The following is a 25,950-nucleotide window of genomic DNA, read 5'->3' on the forward strand; positions in this document are numbered from 1 at the left end:
TGGCGCGGGGGCGGGGCGGGGCGGGGGACGGCGCCCGGCGCGCTCAGCGGAGCCGGCGGCGGCCACCTGGGCGGCGCGACCCCTTGCGTGGGCCGGGAGGTCAGGCACGTCCAACCGCACCAACGTCCGCCGCGCCGCCGTTCTCCCGCCGCTCCTCGTTAGCCATTTTCAGGGTCGGGCGGCGTCTGCAGTCTTGAGCCGCGACGCTGCCGGGCGCTGCGCGGCGTAGAGCGTTGCTGGGTTGCTCAGTGCAAGCAGAGGGGCGTGTGCGCGCCCTGAGCCTCTGTCGGGGAGATACTTTTTATCAGTGCTGCTGAACAATCGGGGGGAAGGAAGAAGAAGAAGAAGAAGAAGAAAAAAAAAGAATGTGGCCCGTGTGCACGAGCGAACGAAGTTCCCCGAGTTCCAATCAAAAGGCTGGAAAGAAGCCGTAGGGCCGGTTTAGGAAATAAGAACCCTGCATGGCTCCAAGTGTTGCAAGAGTATGAAGGGCCGGCCCGGGTGACAGGTCCCGCCGGCTGGCTCGGGGAGGGGGCGGGGGACGTGCCCTGGGCCCGAGGAGGCTGAGCGCGCGGCACGGCCGGCCCCGCTCGCTGCAGGCGCAGGAGCTGCCCCCGGGGCGCCGGCCCCGCATCGCCGCCCCCTGCCGCGCGCCCCGGGGCGCCGCCCGAAGCCCACCCCCGAGCCCGGAGGCCTTCCAGTCCCCGTTGCCATTCTCCTACACCGCACTCCGGGGCTTGCCCCCGCCAGATCTGGGATTTCCCAGAGCAATCGCCATCTCCCTAGGAGGGATCGGCCTGTGCAAGTGAGTACCTGTCTTGTAACTTCAGCCGGCGTCGTGAACAAAGCGTGAGCCTGCACGGAATAAGACTCTCCTCAATTCCATGCGCTGATAGTGACGCACCATTAGGGATGCTGTCGTTTTGGGGGGATTTAAAGTTTAAATGGGTGAGGTCTGTCTTCCCTTTCTGTCTTTTTTTCTTTCTTTTTTTTTTCCCCCTGATTGACTAATGAGATCAAAAGGAGGAAAAACTGGACATAATAAAAATAATACTTGATATTCGGGTAGTTCTTTACGGTTTATAATGCGCCTTGACACGCAATAACCCTCTTAATCCTTCCGAACTCTGCGGGGGGTAAATCTATCTATGCGAGGTTTAGAGAGATTAAATGGCTTGTGAATGTTCACATTAGCTGGTATGTGGTGGAACCGGTGCTAAAAATCCAGGTCTCCTGATTCCAAGTCCAGCTCTGCCTCTACTACAACATAATTCACAGTCATGGAATTTTAGAATTCAGAGGTTCTTTAGAGGCCCCCCCCTTCCCCCCCACCCCCGGGTGGCTGGGTGGTCCAGCATCTGCCTTTGGCTCAGGTCGTGATCCTGGGGGTCCTGGGATGAAGCCCTGCATCAAGTTCCCTGCAGGGAGCCTGCTTCTCCCTCTGCCTATGTCTCTGCCTCTCTCTCTCTGTCTCTCATGAATAAATAAATAAATAAAATCTTTGTTTTTTTTTTCCAGGGTCTTTAGAAATCTGGCACAATCCCCCCCCCCCCCCCGATAAAAATTTTTAGAAATTTACCTAGGGACCCACAACTAATTATTGGCCAAATTGACACTGAACCTAAGATCTCATCCCAGTGTCTTTCCCACTACCCCACCCTGCTCCCACCTCGTGAATACTTGCAAAGAGGGGTTGTACTAACCAGAAACTAATTTAATAAAGTGAATGAGTGTTTGTCCTAAGGAAAAATTTAATAATGGGCTTATCTTGAAATGGAGATCTATGCCTTCTGATCTGATGCACTTAGGAAGCACGCATCACCTGCCAAATGCCAAGAATGTTTAACCCGAATCTCATCATGAGAAAACAATAAGACAATTGTAGGACCTTCATCAAAATAAAAGCTCTAGATTCTGCAAAAAGGCAGTATCATAAAAGTGGTAGAGCAGTTCTGGAAAAAAAAAAGATGTGATACCTAAATTTTGTGTGTGATTATTGTTCAGATTCTAGATCGTAAAAGCTACTAAATAAGCAATTGGGAAATTTGACTGTATAGTAGACTGCATTGGTGTACCAAGGTTAAGCATCTGGAATGTTCTATCATGCTCATGTTGAATGTCTTAGTTCTTAGGAGATACTTGCTGAGGTTCTTAGAGGTGAAGTATCTTTCTGTCTGCAATTACTTTCAAATGGCTTGAGGGGGAGAACAAATGTGGCAATATGTTATAAATCACTAAAGTGAATGTAGCAAAATGTTAATAATTGAGGAAACAAATGTGGCGAAAATTTAATAGTAAATCTAGGTGGAGGACATAAAGTTTAATTGTATATTGTTTAAGTTCTTTTTATGTGTTTGAAGCTATACGTAATACCTACATAAATCTAACTTTTTGTAATAGAAAAATGAAATAGAAGAAAAATATTTTTTCGCTTTTAACATCCAGAGTATATAATTTTGTCATGTAACCTATGATTTTGGGGTTTTGAAATTACTTATCTAAATAATTTTCCTTTAAATGGATGTTTCTTTAGTATGAGGTATTTTTTCCTGTTTTCCTCTTTAATGAAACGTATTTATTTATTTATTTTTGAAATGTATTTAGGTGAAGGAACATAATGCACTTATTTCCGCATCAAGAACACTACTTAGAAAGTATAATAACCTGTATTTTATTGTAGAAAGCCTCTTGTCATTTATTGGATACTTTTGTACTCCCTATGGGTTTTGTTTTTGTTTTTATACAAGCTCACCATTGAAGGATATTTGTTGAATATTTACTATCTGCCAGGTGTGCCAGGTTCTAGGAAGATAATGATAAACTTGATCTGTCTTATTCACCATTGTGTGGGATTCTAACACAGTGTAGACACTCAATAATAAATTGCTTGAAGGAAGATAGACACAGTGCTCGGAGAGCCTATAACAGGAAAATTTAACCCTCATAGGGATAGATAGAATGATCTTTATTTTTTGGACTCCTTGCAAGGAGTTCTGGGGTTGAGTCCCACATCAGGCTCCCTGTGGGGAGCCTGCTTCTCCCTCTGCCTGTGTCTCTGCCTCTCTCTGTGTATCTCTCATGAATGAATAAATCTTAAAATCTTAAGGAAAAAAAAAAAGAAAGAAAGAAACCTGAGGTTCAAAATGTCAATAACTGGTCCAAGAGCATAGAATTAGTAAAAGGAAGATCCAGGATGATTTCAAATCCATTGCATTTTTTTATTATAACATCTTGTTTTTCACCAAAGTTTATTTGGATTCCCAGAGAGAACCTTCCTCCTAATGCTAAGCCCCGATTTCTACTGTTCATTCCATTTTTTTTTTTTTTGAGAGACTTTAGTCTCTGCTTACCATCTTCCTGTCCAATATCATTGTTCCTTACCCTCATTTTCAAATAGGCTTTAAAAACTTTCCCATCTTAAGATATCTTTGCATGACCCAGATATTTACTGTTGGCAGCAGTAGAGTTGTGGTGTACTTTTCCTAGTGGAAAAGAAGCATAGCTTCTTGTAATGACAGAATAGGTAAATCATATAAAAAATGCCCCCTCTGAAAATAACAAAAATGCTTGACAAAATATAAAGTTCAATTCTTATATTTTCTTGCTGATTTTCTGTGTCTTGTTATATTAATTACTGTGAGAGACGTGTTTAGAATTTCACAAGAATGGGGATCCCTGGGTGGCGCAGCGGTTTGGCGCCTGCCTTTGGCCCAGGGCGTGATCCTGGAGACCCGGGATCGAATCCCACATTGGGCTCCCGGTGCATGGAGCCTGCTTCTCCCTCTGCCTATGTCTCTGCCCCCCCCTCTCTGTGTGTGACTATCATAAAAAAATAAAAATAAAAAAGAATTTCACAAGAATGTGGATTTGTTTGTAGAACTGTCAAGTGTTACTTCCTGTATTTTAAGACTTTATTATTAGATATTTACAAATATCTACAATTTTTTTGTACAATTTTTTTGTACAATTTTTTGTAATATTTACAATTCTTACACCTTCATAATTAATTTTTTTAATTTTTACCTTCATAATTAAGTGAGCTTTTTATCTTCAGTGGTTTTTATTTTGCTTAAATAGTATATCAGCTTTCTGTTGGCTAGTGTTGACAAAGTGTGTCTTTCTCCAAACTTTTGCCTTTAAGCTTTTTTTCTTCTTCTTTTTCTTTTTCTTTTTCTTTTTCTTTTCTTTTCTTTTCTTTTTTTTTTTTTTTTTTTTTTTGCCTTTAAGCTTTTTGCATGTTTTTAATTTTTTTTCTTTAAGTAGGCTCCACTCCCAGTATGGAACCCAATGTGGGGCCCAACATAAGGCCCAACATGGAGCTTGAACTCACGACCCTGAGATCAGATCTGAGCTGAGATCAAAAGTCAGATGCTTAACTGACTGAGCCACCCAGACACCCCCTCTTTTTGAATGTTTTTTAAATGTGCTTTTTAAAGTAACATACAATTGTTGTTTTTAATGTAGGCTAAATCATTTATCTGAAATATTTAATCCATTAATACTTTATGTAATTACATTTGAATTTGGATGTATTAAGGTTCTCCAGAGAAACAGAACCAATAGGAGATATATTTGTGTGTGTGCACAAGTGCAGGCATGCGTTTGTGTCTATGTGTGTATGTGGAGAGAGATTATAAATATAAATAAAATTTTGTATATATATAACTGAAATTTTGTATATATATATACAAAATATATACATTGTGTGCATATATACTAAGAAATCCCAATAGCTTCCATCTCCAATCTGAAGTTGTGTCTTGGTGTATGGTTTTAAAAAATGTATCTACTTGGGTTTTGTTGAACTTCTTGAATCTACAGATCAAGATTTTCTGGTGTGCCTAGGTGACTCAGTTGGTTAAGCATCCAATTCTTGATCTCAGTTCAGGTTGTGAATTCAAGTCCCACGTTGGGCTCCATGCCCGGCTTAGAGCCTATTTAAAATAACAATAATTTAAAAAAGAAATAAAAGACTTCCTGGCCTTACCTTCAGGAAAGTCAATAGTGTAACTCCAGGAATCCAAGTCTGAAGGCTTGAGAATCAGGGGAGCCAGTGGTATAAATCCCAGCCAAAGGATAGAAAGTTAATGTCCCAATTCAAGCAGGGAGGCTTGATGATTTGAAGGTCACCCCTCAGGTTTGTCTCTCCTCAAAGTAATATTAGAAGAATATTATCATGACCTTGGATTAGGAAAAAATTTATTTATTAAAATTTATTTATAAAAATTTATTTATAAAATTTATTTATAAAAATTTATAAATTTTATAAAAAATTTATTTTATTTATAAAATTTTAAATATAGGGGAGGGTGAAAAAAATTTTAAATATAAAAATTTGTTTATATTATTTTTATTTATTTATTTATTTATTTATTTATTTATAAGCGCTGACTACAAAGGAAAAAATTATGTATTTGGATACATTAAAATTAAGAATTTCTGCTCATCAGAAACTATCATTAAGAGAATAGAAATGAACCCATAGAGTTCAAGATATTTGTAACACATATAACTAATGGTGGGTAGGGACGCCTGAGAGGTTCAGCAGTTGAGCGTCTGCCTTCAGCTCAGGGCGTGAACCTGGATCGAGTCCCACATCAGGCTCCCTGCATGGAGCCTGCTTCTCCCTCTGCCTGTGTCTCTGCCTCTCTCTCTGTGTCTCTCATGAATAAATAAATAAAATCTTTATAAAAATAACTAATGGTGCGTACATAACCAGAATCTACAAAGAACTACAAATTAAGAAATCAATTCAGTGGGGAAAAAATGGTCAAATCTTAAAAACATCCTTCACCAAAGAGAAAAATCAAATGGCATACACGCGCGCACACACACACGTATAAGTTATCAATCTCATTAGTAATCAGGAAATTATATATTAAGACTACAGTGATATCTCTTTATACCCCAGCATAATGCCTAAATCAGAGAAACTAACAATACCAAGTGTTCGAAAAGATATGGAGTAACTGGAACTGGGATTAAGTGGGACTAAAAATGGATACAACCACTTTAGAAAACACCTTAGAGGGTGGCTCAGTGGTTGAGCATCTGCCTTTCACTGAGGTCCTGAATGAGTCCAGCAACAGGCTCCCCACAGGGAGCCTACTTCTTCCTCTGCCTATGTCTCTGCCTCTCTGTGTGTCTTTCATGATAACTAAAATTTAAGAAACTTTAAAAAAAACACTTTAGAATTATCTAATAAATTTCCAGACCCACATATCTTTTGACCCAGGAATTTACTCTTAATTATATAGTTTATGGGAAAACAAATACACATAGCAGTAGTATTTATAATAACCCCAACCTAGAAACCCAATTAGTTATTTTTATAAAGAACTACTTCATTGCTACAAATATCTCCCATGTGCCACTTCTTTATAGTCACTCCCACCCTCACAAGCCTAACCACAAGCAGTCACTATTCTCCATTTCTATAATTTTTTCACTTGAAGAATGTTACATAAATGGAATAATATAATATGTGACCCATTGAAATTATCTTTTTTTTTTAACTCGGCATACCTTTCTTGAGATTCAAGCAGTTTCATATATTAATAGTTCGTTCCTTTTTGTTACTGAGTAGTATTCCATCATATGAATGTACCACAGTTTGGTTTTTGTGTGGCCTTTATTCATTTATCTGGACAAATGCCAGGGGGTGTGACATGTCAAAAACAAAAGCTTTGTACTCCTAATATAAAAAGAGCTTCCAAAAGTAGGAAACAAAAAGTCATGTTGTAGGTCCCCTAGGCAGTTCAGTGGTTGAGCATCTGCCTTCAGCTCAGGTCATGATCCTGGGGTCCTGGGACCAAGTCCCATATCAGGCTCCCAGCAGAGAGCCTGCTTCTCCCTCTGCCTATGTCTCTCCCTCTCTCTGTGTGTCTCTCATGAATAAATAAAATCTTTTTTTTTTAAAGCGATGTATATATGTTTCATTTTTTAATAAACTGCCAAACTCTTCTAGTGTAGCTTTACCATTTTATAGTTCCACCAGCAATTTATGAGACATCTGGGTTTTCCATATTCTTGACAGTGTTTGGTATTTTCACTTTTTAAGGACTTTTTAAAACTTTAGCTGTTTTATTAGGTATATAATGATGTGTCATGAAAAGTTGGGATTTTTTTAATTTAAATATTTTATTTATTTGTGAAAGAGAGTGAGAAAGAGTATAACTGGAGAGGAGAGGGAGAAGCAGTCTCCCCGCTGAGCAGGGAGCCCCATGTGGGGCTTGATCCCTGGACCCTGAGATCATGACCTGAGCTGAAGGCAGACGCTTAAACAACTAGCCACCTAGGTGCCCCAAAAGTTGGGATTTTAAATAACTAAAAGGAATCAATTTCTTTCTTTCTTTCTTCCTTTTTTTTTTTTAAGATTTTATGTATTCGTTCATGAGAGACACACAGAGAGAGGCAGAGACATAGGCAGAGGCAGAAGCAGGCTCCTTGCAGGGAGCTTGATGTGGGATTCGATCCCAGGACCCCGGGATCATGACCTGAGCCAAAGGCAGATGCTCAACCACTGGACCACCCAGATGCCCAGGGTTAATTTCTAATACCAGGCTAAATTCCAAATGGATTAGATATTTAAATATAAGAGATGAAATCATACAAGTCCTGGAAGAGAACACTGGTGAATTCCCAGTTCCTGGCAAACTTTGACCTGATTTCTTTCACTGTAGTTTCTTTTCCAGTTTGCCATATAAATGGAATCATATAGTATGAAGCCAATTGATGGGCATTTGAGTTGTTTTTAATTTTAATATTATGAATAAGGCAGCTGTAAACATTAACATACAGGTACTTGTGTAGACATGTTTTCATTTTGAAGGGGAGTAGATACCAAAAAGGGTCAGTATGGTAATCGTATGTTTAACTTCAGGAGAAACTGCCAAACTGTTTTCTAGATATGCTTTTTTTGCATTCCCACCAGCAATATCTAATGATTTCAGTTGCTCTAAATCCTTATTAGCCCTTAAAATGATCAGCTTTTGGGTTTTTTTAAACCATTTTAGTATGTAATGTTATTGTTTTAATTTGCTATTCTGTCACTTTGAATATGTTTGCCTGTGCTGATTTGCCATCTGTATATGATGAGGTGTCCAAATCCTTTTTTTCTCATTTAAAAAATTGGGTTGTCTATTATTGGGTTTTAGGGTGTTTTTTTTTTTTTACTAGTATGCATATAAGTCCTTTTATATATATGTCTTTTGGATATATTCTCTTGGTTTCTAGCTCATCCCATAAATTTATTAGAGGTACTTTCAAAAGGCAGGACTTTTAAACTGAGGGTGTCCAGACTATGATTTTTTTGATGATTGATGCATTTTGCATCTTAGCTAAGAAATATTTCCCTAACTCAAGGTCACAAAGATTTTGTCTGATGTCTTCTAAAAGTATTAAGGTTTTTTTAAGGATTTTTTTTTTTTTCACGTGACAGAGACAGAGAGCAGGAGCAGGGGGAGTGGCAGGCAGAGGGAGAGGGAGAAGGAAGCTTCCCTTGGAGCAGAGAGCCCAATATGGGGCTGGATCCCAGGACCCTGAGATCATGACCTGAGCCAAAGGCAGACGCTTAACAGACTAAGCCACCCAGGCACCCCTAAGGTTTTATTTTTTTAAGTAATCTCTGCACCCAATGTAGGGCTCAAATTTACAACCCTGAAATCAAGAATTGCATGTTCCACTAATTAGGCCAGTCAGGCGCCCCTCTTAAAGCCTTAAATTTTAACTGTTAAGCCTCTGATCCATTTTGAATTATGTTTTTAATATGATGTGAAGTAACAGTCAAAATTATTTGATGTGGAAGTATAATTGTCTCATCACCATTTGTTGAAAAAACTATTCTTTCCTAGTTGAATTATCCTGACAACATTGTTGAAACTTGATCTATTTCTGGACACTGTTGTGCTCCATTGAGCTATGTATCTATCCTTATAGGATTGTCACACTATCTTGGTTATTGTAGCCTTATAAGTCTTGAAATTAAGGACCCCTGGGTGGCTTAGCGGTTGAGCCTCTGCCTTTGGCTCAGGGCATGATCCCGGTCCGGAATCCAGTCCCACATCGGGCTCCCTGCAAGGAGCCTGCTTCTCACTCTGTCTCTCGCTCTCTCTCTCTGTGTGTCTCTCATGAAGAAATAAATAAAATCTTAAAAAAAAAAAAAAACTCTTGAAATTAGGTAGTGTGAGTCCCCAAATTTGTTCTCCTTTATGAAAATCATTTTGCTCTTTGAGATCCTTTATATTTCCATATAATTTAAGAATCAGTTTTTCAATGTCTACAAAAGCTTTTAGTTGGGATTATGTTGAATATATAGATCAATTCAAGGAGAATTACATTGGAACAGTATTGTCTTCCCAAACATATACATGGTATCATCTCTCCGTTTAGTTCAATCTTCTTTACTGTCTCTCAGCAATGAGAATAACCTTCAACACACAAATATTGCATGTATTTTGTTAGATTTAGTCACAAATATTTCATGTTTTGATGCTGTTGTAAATCGTATGATTTTCTTAATTTTGTGTTTAAATTATTTGTCACTAATATACAGAATACAGTTCGTTATGGTACATTGATCTTGAGCTCTGATACCTTTTAAAACTTGCAAGTTATAACATAATAACTTTTTGTAGATTCTCCTTTTCTTCCTAGATAGACAGTAACTCTTCTTTTCCAATGCATATGACTTTCTTTTTTTTTTTTCCTTTGCCTTATTTCACTAACTTGGACCTCATAGCAATGATGTATAGAAATGGTGAGAGCACATTTTCTTGGACTGTTCCAGATCTTAAGAGGAAAGCATTTGGTCTTTCCATGTAAGTATATTAGCTACAGTTTTTTCATAGATGTTCTTTATCAAGTTTGTGAACTTACCTTCAATTCATAGTTTACTTAGAATTGTTATCATAATTGGATGTTGAATTTTGTTAAATAATTGTGTCTATTGGGAAAATCATATGGTTTTTCTTTTTTAGTCTTTATATGTTTAATTATATTGATTTTCACATATTTAGTCAACCTTGTTCTCTTGTGATAAACTCCAATAGGAAATTTAAGATTTTCCTTAAAATTATTTTTTCCATAAGTTATATGTTATCATTTTTAAAGTTGCTAGATTATATTAATTAATATTTTGTTAGGGTTTTTCTTTGAGTAACTCTGCCCACAATGTGGGGCTCAAACTCATGGCCCCAAGATCATGAGTCATGTGCACTATTGCTGAGTCAGCCAGGCATGCCATTGTTAGGGATTTTTTATTTTATGGGTTATGAAGTTTTCTTTTTAAGGATTTTATTTATTTATTTGATAAAGGGAAAGAGAGCACAAGCAGGGGGTGTGGCAGGCAGAGGGAGAAGGAGAAGAGGCTCTCCACTGAGCAGAGAGCCCTACCTAGGGCTCCATCCCAGGACCCTAGGATCATGACCTGAGCCAAAGGCAGTTGCTTAACCGAGTGAACCACCCCAGAGCCCACAATTTCTGTTCTTGTAAGAGACAAGTTAATGTAAACTGAAGTGTGTTTTTAAATAACATTTTAGACTGGCATAGAAATTAAAAGTTTGTTAACTTGTGTTGTCAAAAATGTGTTGTCAGGGCAGCCCGGGTGGCTCAGCGGTTTAGCACTTCCTTTAGCCCAGGGCCTGATCCTGGATCCAGGATCGAGTCCCATGTCAGGCTCCCTGCATGGAGCCTGCTTCTCCCTCTGCCTGTGTCTCTGCCTCTCTCTCTCTCTCTCTCTCTCTCTCTGTCTCTCTGTCTCTCATGAATAAATAAATAAAATCTTAAAAAAAATGTGTTGTCAGTATATCCTCATGCATTGCTGACTGGAGTGTAAAATGACCTGTATGGAGATCAATTCAATTTGAAAGCATAACAAAATTACCATGCACGGACCCTTTGGCTCAGAAATTCTACTTATAGGTAATAATGTACTCTTGTGGGTAATAGCACACTTATATGAAATTATATACCAAGATATTTACTTAACATTAATTACAATGCAAAATTGATGGAAATAATCTAAAAATTCATCAATGGTATGGTTATATAGCAGAATGCTTTCTATGTATCAATAAGAATGATGGATCAATGCATATACTACTATGGAAAGATCTACAGGATCTATCTGAAAAATCAAACAGAATGGGGTGCCTGGGTGGCTCAGTCGGTTGAGCGTCTGCCTTCTGCTCAAGTCATGATCCCAGGGTCCTGGGATGAAGCCCCACATCGGGCTCCCTGCTCATGCTTCTCCCTTTCTTTATGTCACTCCCTTTGCTTGTACTTTCTCTCTTTCTGTCAAATAAACAAAATCTTAAAAAAAAATCAAACAGAACTAGACAGTGGGAGATAGTTTGAATGGTACGTTTCAAAAATAATATGTGTGATTATGTATGTAAGCATATAGACCTATCTAGAAGGATACACAAGAAACTGTTAGTAGTTGCTTCATCAAGGTATAATTTTGTCCCTTTGAGCTGCTGTAAGAAAACCATCATAAACTGAGTGGCTAATGAAGAGCAGAAATTTTTTTCTCATAGTTTTAGAAGCTCAGAAGTCTAAGATGAAGGGGCCAGCAGATTAAGGGTCTGATGAGAACAGAAAGGATGAAGAGAGCTCTCTAGAGCCTCTTTTACAAGAGCACTGATCCTATTCATGAGGACTCTGCTTACATATGAATTGGGGGGGGGGGTACAAACATTCAATGTATAGCAAATTTTTATCTGCTTTAAAATATACAATTCAATGATTTTTAGTAAATTGATAAAGTTGTGCAACCATTCTCACAATCCAGGTTTAGAACATTTCTCTCACACAAAAATAATACCTTGTCCCATTTGCAGTCACCCTTGTTCCCACATCCAGCCCTAGGCAACCACTAATATACTTTATATTTCTATAGATTTGCCTTTTCTGGACATTTTATATGAATGGAATGATACATGTGTTATGCATTTAGTTTCTTTAAGGTTTATCCATTCTGTAGCCTGTATCAGTTTTTTGTTGCTTTATACTGCTGACAGTGTTCTATTATATAGTTATAACTACCACATTATGGTTATCTCTTCACTAGTTGATAGACATTTGGATTGTTTCTGCTTTGGACTATTATGAATAATGCTGCTATGAATTTTTGTGTACAAGTCTTTGTGTGAAATTGTTCTCATTTTCTTGGATAGATGAATTGCTGGGTTCTATTGTAAATTCATGTTTAATTTCTAAGAAACTGCCATAGTAGCTGTAGCATTTACATACCCATCAATAACATAGGAGGATTCTATTTCTTTTTTTTAAAGATTTTATTTATGTATTCATGAGGGACACAGAGAGGCAAAGACATAGAGGGAGAAGCAGGCTCCCTAAGGGGACCCCGATGTGAGACTTGATCCCAGGACCCCAGGATCATGACTTGAGCCAAAGGCAAATGCTCAACCACTGAGCCACCCAGGCGTCCCAGAGTTCTACTTCTCCATATCTTTTCCAACACTGTTTTTGTCTGTCTTTTATTATTATTATTATTATTTTAGATTTTATTTATTTGTTCATGAGAGACACACACACAGAGAAGCAGAGACATAGGCAAAGGAAAAAGCAAGCTTCATGCAGGGAGCCCGATGTGGGACTCAATCCCGGGTCTTCAGGATCACGCCCTGAGCTGAAGGCAGATGCTCAACCACTGAGCCACTCAGGTGTCCCTGTCTTTTTTATTATAGCCATACTAGTGAATGTGAAGTGGTGTTTTGTTGAAGTTTTAATTTGCATTTCCCTGATGATTAATATGTTGAGCATCCTTCCATGTGCTATTCCAGCATCCATATATCTTTTCTAAAATATTCAAATCTTTGTCCATTTATAATTGGGTTGTTTGGGGGTTTCTTTTAAATTTCTATTACTACTATTTCCATTTATGGAAGTTCTTTTTTTTTTTTTTAAGATTTTACTTATTTATTCATGAGAGACACAGAGAGGCAGAGACACAGGCAGAGGGAGAAGCAGACTCCATGCAGGAAGCCTCATGTGGGTCTCGATCCCGGAACCCCGGGATCATGCCCTGAGCCAAAGGCAGACGCTCAACCACTGAGCCATCCAGGCATTCTCATTTATGGAAGTTATAATTATATTTTGTATCCATCTATTCTTATTTAATTTGTTTTAGAATCTTGTTATTTTTCATAAACAAATGTTACTTCTTCATTGATCTCTATGAGAATCTTCAATATAATTATATTTAGTGTTTTTTTTTTAAAGATTTTATTTATTTATTCATGAGAGAGAGAGGCAGAACATAGAGGGCAGCCTGGGTGGCTCAGCGGTTTAGCACCACCTTCAGCCCAGGGCATGATCCTGGAGACCCAGGATCGAGTCCCACGTTGGGCTTCCTGCCTGGAGCCTGCTTCTCCCTCTTGCCTATGTCTCTGCCTCTCTCTCTCTCTCTGATTCTCATGAATAAATAAATAAAATCTTTTAAAAAAAGAACTTAGAGGGAGAAGCAGGCTCCATGCAGGAAGCCCAATGTAGGACCCGAGCCAAAGGCAGATGCTCAACCACTGAGCCACCCAGGCATCCCATTATATTTAGTTTTTATAGCAACTTTCAAACAGACAAAAGTGAGAAAAGTATAGTAAATATTTATGAATTTATCACACAATTTAATATGTCTCATCTCTTTTGTAAGATTGGTTCTCTAGAAAACCTTGTCTTTGTTTACTCAAGACATACCTATTGAAATTCTTCTCACATATAACAAGTTTCTCCATGTACATGGTACTATTGAAATAGTATTGCTTCTCTATGTCATGCACTTTATGACTAGTAGCAGAGTGTTCTTTTTTTTATAATTTTTTAAAAAATATCTTATTTATTTATTCATGAGAGACACAGGGCGGGTGGGTGGACAGAGACACAGGCAGAGGAAAAAGTAGGCTCCATGCAAGGAGCCTGACCCGGGACTCTATCCCAGGACTCCAAGATCATGCCCTGGGCCGAAGGCAGGCGCTAAACCGCTAAACCACCTAGGGATCCCAAGTAGCAGAGTGTCTAAAATCCATGATCTTTGTATTACCCAGCCTTTGGATTTCAGATAAGTTATACATACCAATAAGATAGGAGGGGATGATATGCAGGAAATTTTACCTATAGAAGAACCCCCTTACAAAGCTCTTGACTTGGTGAGAGCATACCATACTAAACCTCCTAGAAGGTTTTTGTAGTAAGAGATTATAGAAGTGTTTATTATCAGACTCACACTTTAGCTTCCATATCAGCCTCCCTCTCAAATGTTTACTTTTAGTTGGGCTCACTTCCTTTCTTTTTTTTTTTTTTTTTTCAAGATTAATTAATTAATTAATTTACACCCAATCTGCGGCTTGAACTCACAAGTCTGAGATCAAGAGTCACATGCTCTACCAAATGATCCACCCAGGGCACCCCAAGCTCACTCACTCGCTCTCTTCCTTCCTTCTTTTAAGATTGATTGATTTTAGAGAGAGATAGAGAGAAAGAGCAGGGGGGAATGGGAGAGGGAGAGGGACAGAGAAAACCTCAAGCAGGCTCTCTGCTGAGCGCTAAGCCCAACAGGGGCCTCAATCTAAAAAACCTGAGATCATGACCTGAGCCGAAACCAAGAGTTGGATGCTCAACTGACTGAGCCACCTAGGTGACCCTCAGCTCCTTTCTTAAAGAGTTATGGATCTTACTGTGGTATAGGTCACCCCAGCTTCCTTTCCTTCATGAAACTCACTATGGTAATTATTGTAGGGATATTGTTAAGATTGTTTACTACCACACAGTGTCACTTTAATGATAATATTTCTTTCAGGTTTCAATATAAGGAAAATTCCTGCTTCTTCTGAGACATATTACCTTATTGACTCTTGTAAATCTTGTAACTGATTACATTTATTTATTGGCTTTGACCGAAAGGAATCTAGAGCTAAATTTGTGGCTCACATGTAGAAATTGTCCAGGATTCCATGGTATGTATTTCTTGTGTCATCTCATAATTACTTTAGGGTGAATTTTGCTATCCTCACTTATTTTTCATTGTTTTTTCCAAAATGTTAATCTATTTAAGTTTCCATCCTGATATTATTTGTATTTGTGTAAGGTATCACAAATATTATTAGAGAATAAAGTTGGGAATGTTTGCAAACACACCAAAGATGGTTCATTTAAAGTGGCACTTGAAGCAAGAAATTAATGAGTATTTCACATTTTAATATAAAGTTATAGTTTCAGATTTTTAGATTGCATCTCTAAGCTTATTTTCTTATGGTTAAGACAGGTTTTTGTTGCACAGGGCAAAAGTGAATCAGTGGAAAATATTCATCCTGCAACAACAAAAATATTTTTAACATGAAACAACTTTTGTCTTTCTGTGCTCCTTATTTTAACACATAATATTGACTGTGGGCAAGTAATTAAACGCATATAATTTTCTCATTTATTTATTATTTTTTAAAATATTTTTCTTTTTTAACTCATGAGAGACACACACACACACAGAGGCAGAGACACAGGCAGAGGGAGAGGGAGAAGCAGGCTCCATGCAGGGAGCCTGATGCAGGACTTGATCCCGGGACTCCAGGATCACACCCTGGGCCGAAGGCAGCGCTAAACCACTGAGTCACCCAGGGATCCCCTAATTTTCTCATTTATAATGTGAATGAAATCTATTTAATGATTGATTCAAAGACAGAGTACCTCTTAGATGAAAAGACACAGTTTACTATTATCAACTAAGTTGCTGTAGGATATTGGACAAGTTATTTTATCTCTCTAGGGTTTGCTTTCCTCTAGTGGAAAATAGGATGACTGAACTAGATGAACCTTAAGACCCATTACAACTGTTAAACATTCATACAGAGTTGAGTAAAACAAAAGGCTTATCCTCAAGGTCACTGTAGAGTGAGAGACAGAAGGGTAAATGGATTAAATAAAATATGTTAAGTGCTCCAGTAGTGGTTATAAACATAATCTTATTGATACAAGAGGGAACCATGGGCTCTAATTGCAAAGCCAAAGGAAGATTCAGAGGCTATGACATTGACTTACTTTGTTTTTATTTTAGGGGAAAGGGCATTAGTTTTTTACTATTAACTCTGATATTAGCTGAAGGTTTTTTAAAGATGCCTTGCTTTAGAATGAATGATTTAGAATTTTTTTCCATCCTTAGTTTGCTGTAAGTTATAATGAAGGATGTTGAATTTTGTCCAATGATTTTTTTAATCTTTAGAGATGATGATATACTTTTCTTTTTTTAACATGCTAATATCATGAATTACATTGACTAATATTTCAACCATGTATTCCTGTGATAAAATACACTTGTTCATGATGCATTATTATCCATTTTTATATATAGTTAAATTTGACTTACTGAAATTTTGTTAAGGTTTAGCCATCATGAGGGATATTGGTCTAAATTTTCCTTTAATATTTTTGCTCTTGGTTTTAGGGTAATGCTGGCCCCATGGAATGAGTTGAGATGTATGCACTTTCGTATTATCTACAGGAGTTTGTGTAGGATTGGTATTCTTTCTTCCTTAAATACATTACAGAATTCACCAGAGAAGTCATGTGGATCTCAAGTTTTCTTTAGGGTATTTCTAAAACAATGAATTCAATGTGCAGACCTGAAGTGATGTCCTTTTTCTCATTCCTGATGTTGGTAATTTATTTCTTCTCTCTTTTATTAATCCTTAAATAGTCTGGTTAGTGGTTTATCTATATTACTAATATTCTTATAGAAATAGCTTTAGGTTTCATTGATTCCTTTCTATTACTTTTGTTTTCTATTTCACTGATTTCTGCTATTTTTGTGTTTCTTGGTTGTTTTGTGTGCATGTGTTTGTTTTTATCTTTTGCCCCCTTTTCCCATTTCTCTCATTGTCCCAACCCCTGCCATTGGCAGCCACCAATTGCCAATCTGTTCTCTGTATCTATGAGCTTGTTTTTCTTGTTCCTTCCTTTAAGTTCATCCATGTTGTCATAAAAGGTAAAATTTCCTTCTTTTTTTATGTGCTAATGATATTCCATTGTGTATCTACATACCACAATTTTTTTATCCACTTGTCAGTAGACATTTAGGTTCTTTCCACATCTTGTCTACTGTAAATAGTGTTGCAATGAACTTGATGATGCATATATCTTTTCAAGTTAATGTTTTTATTTTCTTTGGATAAATACCCAGAAATGGAATTGCTTAATCATATGGTAGTTATTTTTTTTAAGATTTTATTTATTGATTCATGAGAGACAGAGAGAGAGAGAGGCAGAGACACAGGCAGAGGGAGAAGCAGGCTCCATGCAGGGAGCCCACCGTGTGACTCGATCCCAGGACTCCAGGATCACGCTCTGGGCTGAAAGTGGTGCTAAACCCCTGAGCTACCCAGACTGTCCTCATATGGTAGTTCTATTGTTAATTGTTTTATTTTTAAGGAATTTCTGTACTGTACCATTTCCATAATGGCTGCACCAATTTATATTCCCACCCACAGTGCACAAGAGTTCCCTTTTGTCCACATCCTTCCAACACTTGTTATTTCTTGTCTTTTTATACTAGTCATTCTGACTGATGTGAGGTAATACCTTAATATGGCTTTGATTTGCATTTTCCTAGTAATTAGTGAGGTTGAACATCTTTGCATGTGTCTGTTTGCCATCTATATGTCTTCTTTGGAGAAATGTCTATTTGGGTCCTCTGCCCATTTTTTCATTGCATTGTTTGGGGTTATTTTGCTATTGAATTGTTTGAGTATTTATATAATGTGGATACTAACCCCTTCTCAGTATATATGATTTGCAAATATTTTTCCCATTCCCTGTTTATTTTCATTTATTTATTTTTAAATATTTTATTTATTTATTTGAGAGAGAGAGAGAAAGAGAGAGTGCAAGTGGGGATGAGGCAGAAAGGGAAGGAGAAAGAATTTGAAGCAAGACTGCACTGAGTTGGAGCCTGAGGCAGGACTCAATCCCATGACTGCAAGATCATGACCTGAGCTGAAACCAAGAGTCCAACACTTAACCAACTGAGCCATCCAGGCACCCCCTTTTTTATTTTGTTGATGGTTTTCTTTGCTGTTCAGTAGCTTTTTCATTTTTATACAATCTCACTTGTTTATTTACTTATTTATTTATTTTTTTAAACATTTTTTTAAAAGAGTTTATTTATTTATTCACAGACACAGGGAGAGAGGGGGCAGAGACACAGACAGAAGGAGAAGCAGGCTCCATGCAGGGAGCCCTATCTATGTGGGACTCGATCCCGGGTCTCCAGGATCACACCCCAGGCTACAGATGGCGCCAAACTGCTGCGCCACCGGGGCTGCCCTCACTTGTTTATTTTTGCTTTTGTTGCTTTTATTTTATTTTTTAAAAATATTTTATTTATTCCCGAGAGACACACACAGAGAGGCAGAGACACAGGCAGAGGGAGAAGCAGGCTCCATGCAGGGAGCCCGACATGGGACTTGATCCCCAGTCTGCAGGATCACACTCTGGGCTGAAGGCAGTGCTAAACCGCTGAGCCACCCAAGCTGCTCTGTTGCTTTATTTTTAGCATCAGATTAAAAAATTGTCACCAAGACCTATATTGAACTTAACCACCTGGATCCCTGAACTGGGATCACATCCTGAGCCAAAGGCAGATGCTCAACCACTGAGCCACCCAGGCGTCCTGATCTATGTATCTTTTTATACTCATACCATTCTGTTTTGATTACTATAGCTTTGTAAGTTGAACCTTGAAAAACATGGGTTTGAACTGCATGGATCCACTTACATGTAGTTTTCTCCATAAATATAGTATAGGACTGTAAATGTATTCTCTTCCTCATGACTTTCCTAATAACAGTTTCTTTTCTTAAGCTTACTTTATTATAAAAATACAATATATAACATACACAAAATATGTTAATTGATTGTTAATATTATTGGTAAGACTTCTGATCAATAGTAAGCTATTAGTAGCTAAGTTTTGGGGGTGTCCAAAGTAATACATGGATTTTTGACTGCCTGGGAGTTGGTGTTCCTAACCCCTGTGCTATTCAAGGGGGAACTGTAATACAGTTTGAAATCAAGAAGCACGATACCTCCAACTTTGTTCTTCTTTCTCAAGATTGTTTTGTCTATTCCAGATCTTTTGTGACTCCATATAAATTTTAGGACCGTTTGTTCTATTTCTGTGAAAAATACCTTTGGAATTTTGATTAAGATTGTATTGACTCTTGGGACGCCTGGCTCAGTGGTTAAGCATCTGCCTTTGGCTTGGGTCATGGTCCTGGGATCCTGAGATCGAGTCCCACATCAGGCTCCCCACAAGGAGTCTGCTTCTCCCTCTGCCTCTCTCTCTGTGTCTCTCATGGATAGATGAATAAAACCTTAAAAAAAAAAAAAGATTGCATTGACTTTGTAGATTGCTTTGGGCAGTATGAACATTTTGATAATACTAGTTCTTCTAATCCATGAGCATGGAATATCCTTCCACTTAATTGTGGCCTCCTCAATTTTTTCCCTTGATCTCTTTTAGTTTTCAGTATAGAAGTCTTTCACCTCCTTGACTAGATTTATTCCTAGGTTTATTATTCTTCTTGATGTAAGTGAAAGTGGGATTATTTTCTTAATTTCTTCTTGTGATAGCTTGTAATTACTGTAGAGAAATACAACAGATTTTTATAAATTGGTTTTGTATCCTGCAACATTACTAAATTGATTAGTTCTAACAGTTTTCTGATAGTCTTTAGGATTTTCTATATACAATATCATGTCATCTGAAAATAGAGTTTTACTTCTTTCTTCCCAATTTAGATGCCTCTTACTTATTTTTCTTTTTTTTTTTCCTCTTACTTGTTTTTCTTGTCTAACTACTGTGACTAGGACTTCTACTGTGTTGAGTAAAAGTAGTAGAATAAGCATTCTTGTGTTGTTCCTGATTTTAGAGCTTTTTCATTGAGTATGATGATAGCTGCAGGCTTATTTTATATGGCCTTTATTATATTGAGGCACAGTTCCTCTATACCCACTTTGTTTAGAGTTCTTTTGCCATCAATGGATGTTGAAGGCATTATCAAATGCCTTTTCTGTATCTATTGAGATGATCCTATAATTTTTCCTCGTTTTTGTTAATGTGATATATAGCACATTGACATATTTGCAGATGTTGAACCATCCTTGCATTCCTGGAATAAATCCTGCTTGTCATGGCATATAATTCTTTTAATGTACTGCTGAATTTGATTTGCTAAAATTTAAATGAGGGTTTTTGATTCTATGTTCACCAAGGTTATTGGCCTATAATTTTCTTTTCTTGTGGCATCCTTGTCTGGTTTTGGTATCAGAACAATGCTAGCCTCATAAAATGAATTTAGAAGAGTTATCTTCTCTTCTACTTTTGCAAAAGTTTGAGAAGAGTTGATACTACTCATTTCTTTGAATATTTGGTAGAATTGATCCATCAAGCCAGCTGATTGTGTGAGGTTTTTGCTTTATTGATTCTATTTACTTTTAGTAATTGGTCTGTTCAGATTTTTTAAAAAATGACTCAGTATTGATAGATTGTATATTTCTAGGAATTTATCCATTTCTTCTAAGTTGTCCAGTTTTTTCTGTTTTTTTTGTTTGTTTGTTTGTTTCCCATTTCATTGATTTCTGCTCTTATTTTTCTTCTATCTTTTAAATTTATTTGGTTATTTTAAATTTATTTAAAATTTGGAAATTTAAAAATTTATTTATTTAGTTTCCCATAAGTTTATTTTGTTTTCCAGAGTTTAAGTTATATATAGACATAATAACATTGTACGTCGACATAACAGGTCTCACATGATGCCGGTAAGTAAAATTTCAAGCATAATGTCCCAAATACAATTAAAGTTGTAGAAGCACCAAAAAAGAAGAAGGAGAAGGAGAAGAAGAACACAAAGAGACAAGGTGCCATTGGTTAAGATGAGCAGGAAAACCAAACAGAAGAAAACAATTCACAGGGGCTCCAGAAATTGTAATTATCAGGCACAGACTTTGTGTAAAACAACTATGATTATTTTTAAAAAGATTTTTTTTTATTTATTCATGAGAGACACAGAGAGAGAGGCAGAGACATAGGCAGAGGGAGAAGCAGGCTCCACACAGGGAGACCAATATGGGACTTGATCCTGGAACTCCAGGATCATGTCCCAAGCCAAAGGCAGACATTCAACTGCTGAGCCATCCAGGTGTCCCAACAACTATGATTATTGACAAAATTCAAGCTTAAGGATGCCTGGATGGCCCAGTCAGTTGTCCAACTCTTGATTTAAGCTCAGATCATGATCTCAGGGTTATGAGATTGAGCCCCCCTTTGGGCTCTATGCTGGGCATGGAGCCTGCTTGATATTCTCTTTCTCCCTCTCTCTCTGCCCCCCTCTTTTAAAAAAAAAGTGACAGAGCAGATGTGTGTGTGTGTGGGAGGGGGAGAAATAGAAATTCTAGAAGTGAAAATATGTAATATCAAATTGTTTTAAATGGTTTGGTATATTAGTCACAATTGAAGAGAGAATTAGGTGACTAGAAAAAATTTTATTTTATGTATTTATTTTTTAAGGATTTTATTTATTTATTCATGAGAGACAGAGAGAGAGAGAGAGAGAGAGAGAGGCAGAGAGGCAGAGGGAGAAACAGACTCCATGCAGGGAGCCCAATGTGGGACTCGATGTGGGACTTGATCCCGGGTCTTCAGAATCAGGCCCTGGGCCAAAGGCGGCACTAAACCGCCAAGCCACCTGGGCTGCCCTAGAATAAATTTTAGAAGAAAATATTTACAATAAAGCTAGAAGCAATTAGAAAATAAATAATACAACATAAAGAAACAAAGACATCACCTGCCTGCGGTGAAAGGATCTAACATGTTTAGTTGGAATCCCAGAAAAGAAAGAGAAGAAATGTATCTAAGGCAATATTCTGAAGACATGATTGTGGATAATCTCCTAATTCAAGAAGCCTTACAAAGCCCAAGCAGAATATATAAAAAAATAAATCCTCACATAAACACATAACAATGAAATTTTAGTAAATCAGGACAAAGAGAAAAATGTTGAAATAGCTAGAAAAGCTAGACAGATTAGCTTTGAAGAAGCTGCAGTTGAACTCACCACTGATCAATGATGAGATCTTCAAGAGAGTGAAGAGGGATCCCCGGGTGGCTCAGTGGTTTAGCGCCTGCCTTTGGCCCAGGGTGCGATCCTGGAGTCCCGGGATTGAGTCCCGCGTCGGACTCCCGGCACAGAGCCTGCTTCTCCCTCTGCCTGTGTCTCTGCCTCTCTCTCTCTCTCTCTCTCTCTCTCTGTCTATCATGAATAAATCTTAAAAAAAAAAAAAAACTCTTAAAAAAAAAGAGAGTGAAATGATATATTCATGGTACTGTAGGAAAATATCATCCTAGAAATACTTTGATAATGAAGGCAAAATTAATACATTTTCAAGGAAAGTGGAAGACATTGTCAGTAGAAGATAAGCATTAAAGTAGATTCTAGGGATCCCTGGGTGGCGCAGCGGTTTAGCACCTGCCTTTGGCCCAGGGCGCGATCCTGGAGACCCGGGATCGAATCCCACATCGGGCTCCCGGTGCATGGAGCCTGCTTCTCCCTCTGCCTGTGTCTCTGCCTCTCTCCTTCTCTCTCTATCATAAATAAATTAGTTTTGATATACTACATCATCTAAAAATATTTGACAACCAAGATATGCCAGATAGTTGAGAAAAACCTGTAACACAAAAGAGACCAAGATGAACATTTTAAAAAATAAAATAAAAAATATTCATCTCCAACACCATCCTGAGAAATGATAAAGGAATAAAAAAAGTATACACCCAAACCAACAATAAAATATTTTTTAAAAGAGAGAGAGGGGGGCAGCCCAGGTGGCTCAGCAGTTTAGCGTCGCCTTCAGCCCAGGGCCTGATCCTGGAGACCCAGGATCGAGTCCCACATCAGGCTCCCTGCATGGAGCCTGCTTCTCCCTCTGCTTGTGCCTCTGCCTCTTTCTTTCTCTCTCTCTCTCTGTGTCTCTCATGAATAAATAAAATCTTAAAAAAAAAAACATTTTATCTATTTATTCATGAGAGACACAGAAAGAGAAGCAGAGATCTAGACAGAGGGAAGAAGCAGGCTTCCCATGGGGAGCCCGATGCGGGACTCGACCCTGGGACTCCGGGATCACACCCTGAGCCAAAGGCAGATGCTCAACTACTGAGCCACCCAGGTACCCCAAGAGAGATTAATTCTAAGTCTACACGTGGCATGATCACGTTGGAGATAATAAACACATATGGCCAGAGCTCATTTAGTGGAATATTTTTTTTTCTTGAGGTGGAGGAGGGAAAGAATCTTAAGCAGGCTCCGTCCCAGCATGGAGCCTGACACAGGGCTCTATCTCACAACCCTGAGATCATGACAAGAGCTGAAATCAAGTCAGACACACAGCCATCCAGGTGCCCCTAATTGAAAAAAATTTAAGGAAAATTTTGTTTGAAGATCATCTTAAATGTACATCTTTGAGAAAAAAACGTTAGAACTTTAGGTGATCTGAAAAATGAACTTAATGTTGAGATTCAGCAGGTGGCACTATTTCCTAGTTTAATTCAATACTGAATTAGCGTTTGAAGGCTTCAGAGTAGAAGGATTTTATTTATCCTTATAATCCAAATAAATAAGGTTTCAGAGTTTGGTCGTTATCAACTTTGACCAATTTATATTTTCAGAATTTATTTGAGCAAATTTCAAAATAAGATATTTTTTTAAGATTTATTTATTTATTTATTTATTTATTTATTTATTTATTTATGCAATGATAGACATAAAGAGAGAGAGAGAGAGGCAGAGACACAGGAGGAGGGAGAGGCAAGGCTCCATGCCAGGAGCCCGACACAGGACTTGATCCCAGGACTCCACGATCACGCCCTGGGCCAAAGGCAGGCGCTAAACCACTGAGCCACGCAGGGATCCCCCAAAATAAGATATTAAAGTAAAATCTCTAAATAATCTTTCCAGTGTTCTGAAACATTAGTGCAATAATGACTTATGCTCTATCAAAACGTAGAAATAATTAAAATCTTACCAGAAGCACTCAGTACTAAAGTCATTCAGATTCAAGTTATTAAATATTTTTAAAATCTCCTTTCACTACATGGGTAGTTTCATTTAATTCCCCTTTTTTCTTCTATATGCTTACTTCTGAATAGTCCCCCATTATATTAGTATTTCAAATGTACTATGAAATGTATAACTAATGAAAATATAGTCTCTGTTTGCAATCCTATAACTCAAAACTATCGTCAATATACTTGTTAGGCAATTAAACAAATGTTAATATGGTTTAGGGAAACATTTTACATTTGGGGACATTTTTATGTGATCTCTAAGCAGCAAGCAAGTACATAGAAACATCTTACCACTAGTTCTGAATTTGCATATAACTTACCAGTATGAAATCACACTTGAATTTGTAATATTCACAAGATTTGCAAAAATTTTACTAGGTCTGAAGCAAACTAAAATGTTAGAGCTCTGACAATGGAGATTATGTATCTGACTTTTTAATGATCAGTAACTTGTGAATATTCTTATTGCTAACAGAAGTGAGTCCTTCAGAAATTATGGATTTTATTTTTAAAGATTGATTATTTATTTATTTATTTATTTATTTATTTATTTATTCACGAGAGACACAGACAGAAAGAGGCAGAGACAAAGGCAGAGGGAGAAGCAGGCTCCATGCAGGGAGCCCGATGTGGGATTTGATCTTGGGACTCTGGGATCATGGCCTGAGCCAAAGGCAGACGCTCAACCGCTGAGCCACCCAGGGATCCTGAAATTACAGATTTTAAAAACAGCATTGCAAAAGCATCCCAAAAAGAGTTAAATCAACTTAATGCAAAATTTCAATGGTAAGCCTATGACCAACTTTGACTAAGAGTTTAAAAATTCTGGCAGTTAACAGAGTAAACCATTTCTGAGAACAATTGTCAATCAGTCTAGTCACCTCAGTTGTGACAGTAGGATTATACGAGCACAGTAGGTGGGGCATTCTCTTTCATTTTCCTACAGTTTTATTCGAAAATATACTTTCACAGAACCAGATGGCCTCAAACATCTGTCCAGAATTTGGCCAGATAACCAGAAATATTTCAGGATGCTTGAAGTTTCAAATGCTTGCCTACAAAATTCCACATTCTATGTCTCCTTGTTAGTCTGTAATTTGTTACCTCACTATTTTAGAAATTGAGCCTCATAGATATTATGAGTGCTTGATAATTCAAATGTATCTTGAACATTGTATTCCAAAAGCAGTCAGAGAAACTTTTAAAATGATAAATAGTCAGGACGCCTGGGTGGCTCAGCGTTTGAGCATCTGCCTTTTGCTCAGTGTGTGATCCCCGGGTCCTGGGATGAAGTCCCATATATCAGGCTCCCACCAGGCAGCCTGCTTCTCCCTCTGCTATATCTTTACCTCTCTGTGTGTCTCTCATGAGTAAATAAATGAAATCTTTAAAAAAAATGATAGTCATCACAATTGTACTCTTTTGAAGTTATCCTTCGACTGAATAAATCTTTAATTTTTCAGTCTATCATTCAAAATAGTTTCAATAGATTAAAAAATGACTTCAAAGTAGTTTAGTAGTAGGAAAGAAGTGCTGTCTCTAATGATTCTTTGTTTTTATGTTTTCTGCCTCTATATGTATAATAAAGATTATAGTCTTCAAACTAAACACCGTCTTTGTTTCTAATTTCATAACCTAAAATCAAACCTTATATGTAATATTTTAATGAGGTCCTGTACTGCCTCCACTAAGTCAGCAGTGTTGTAGAATCTATAAAATTTTATTTTCAGTTTCAAGTTTCTTTTTTTAATTTTAAAGATTTTATTTATTTATTCATGAGACACACACACACACACACACACACACACACACACACAGAGGCA

At 37.7% G+C, this 25,950-nt stretch overlaps 1 long non-coding RNA gene across 1 annotated transcript; it reads left to right on the forward strand.

Annotated features, from left to right (window-relative positions):
• Positions 1 to 25: 25 nt before the first annotated feature.
• Positions 26 to 25,950, forward strand: LOC112675849 (uncharacterized). Its single transcript, XR_003146112.3, has 4 exons — positions 26 to 805; positions 9,740 to 9,818; positions 14,816 to 14,972; positions 16,454 to 25,950. It is a non-coding gene; the product is annotated as an uncharacterized LOC112675849 (long non-coding RNA).

Source organism: Canis lupus, chromosome 30 (assembly GCF_003254725.2).
Source record: "Canis lupus dingo isolate Sandy chromosome 30, ASM325472v2, whole genome shotgun sequence".
NCBI lineage: Eukaryota > Metazoa > Chordata > Mammalia > Carnivora > Canidae > Canis > Canis lupus.